At 40.2% G+C, this 1,583-nt stretch overlaps 1 non-coding gene across 1 annotated transcript; it reads right to left on the bottom strand.

The window, feature by feature from the left end:
* Positions 1-785: 785 nt before the first annotated feature.
* On the bottom strand, positions 786-893 carry LOC130958659 (small nucleolar RNA R71). The gene has a single exon (XR_009077770.1). It is a non-coding gene; the product is annotated as a small nucleolar RNA R71 (small nucleolar RNA).
* Positions 894-1,583: the final 690 nt, after the last annotated feature.

Here is a 1,583-nt window from a genome sequence, read left to right as displayed (position 1 = left end):
TTAAAGTTTTTCAAAATGTTTTTAAAATCTTTTTAGTTTAATTTTCGAAATTTCTTCCCCTCTTCTCGCATCCTTCTATTTATGGAGTACCACTCCTCCTCAATGCACAATTCGAACTCTATCTGACTAAGTTTGAATTCTTCTACCTCTTCCTTCTAATTTTCTTTTCCTCTGACACCTCAAGGAATCTCTATACTGTGACATAGAGGATTCCATATTTTCTTGTTCTCTTCTCTTTCATATGAGCAGGAGCAAAGACAAAAGCATTCTTGTTGAAGCTGACCCTGAACCTGAAAGGACCTTGAAGCGAAAGCTAAGAGAAGCTAAGGCACAACTTTCTGTAGAGGACCTAACAGAAATCTTCAAAGAAGAAGAACCCATGGCAGCCGAAAACAACAACAATGCCAACAATGCAAGGTAGGTGCTGGGTGACTTTACTGCACCTACTCCCGACTTCTATGGGAGAAGCATCTCTATCCCTGCCATTGGAGCAAACAACTTTGAGCTTAAGCCTCAATTAGTTTCTCTAATGCAACAGAATTGCAAGTTCCATGGACTTCCATTGGAAGATCCTCATCAGTTCTTAGCTGAATTCTTGCAAATCTGTGACACTGTCAAGACTAATGGGGGTTGACCCTGAGGTCTACAGACTTATGCTATTCCCTTTTGCTGTAAGAGACAGAGCTAGGACATGGTTGGACTCACAACCTAAAGAAAACCTGAACTCTTGGGAAAAGCTAGTCAATGCCTTTTTGGCAAAGTTCTTTCCACCTCAAAAATTGAGTAAGCTTAGAGTGGAAGTCCAAACCTTCAGACAGAAGGAAGGAGAATCCCTCTATGAAGCTTGGGAAAGATACAAACAATTGATCAGAAAATGTCCTTCTGACATGCTTTCTGAATGGAGCATCATAGGTATTTTCTATGATGGTCTCTCTGAACTGTCCAAGATGTCTTTGGATAGCTCTGCTAGAGGATCTCTTCATCTGAAGAAGATGCCTGCAGAAGCTCAAGAACTAATTGAAATGGTTGCAAATAACCAATTTATGTACACTTCTGAAAGGAATCCTGTGAACAATGGGACAAATCAGAAGAAAGGAGTTCTTGAGATTGATACTCTAAATGCCATATTGGCTCAGAACAAAATATTGACTCAACAAGTCAATTTGATTTCTCAAAGTCTGTCTGGAATGCAAGCTGCACCAGGCAGTACTAAGGATGCTTCATCTGAAGAAGAAGCTTATGATCCTGAGAACCCTTCAATGGAAGAGGTGAATTACATGGGAGAACCCTATGGAAACACCTATAATTCTTCATGGAGAAATCACCCAAATCTCTCATGGAAGGATCAACAGAGACCTCAACAAGGTTTCAACAACAATAATGGTGGAAGAAACAGGTTTAGCAATAGCAAGCCCTTTCCATCATCTTCTCAGCAACAGACAGAGAATTCTAAGCAAAGCCACTCTGACTTAGCAACCATGGTCTCTGATTTAATCAAAACCACTCAAAGTTTCATGACTGAAACAAGGTCCTCCATTAGAAATTTGGAGGCACAAGTGGGACAGCTGAGCAAGAAAATTACT

This window comes from Arachis stenosperma, chromosome 10 (assembly GCF_014773155.1).
Source record: "Arachis stenosperma cultivar V10309 chromosome 10, arast.V10309.gnm1.PFL2, whole genome shotgun sequence".
Taxonomy (NCBI): Eukaryota; Viridiplantae; Streptophyta; class Magnoliopsida; order Fabales; family Fabaceae; genus Arachis; species Arachis stenosperma.
Note: the sequence above shows the minus strand (reverse complement) of the source record. Positions and strands in the feature narration are given on the sequence as shown.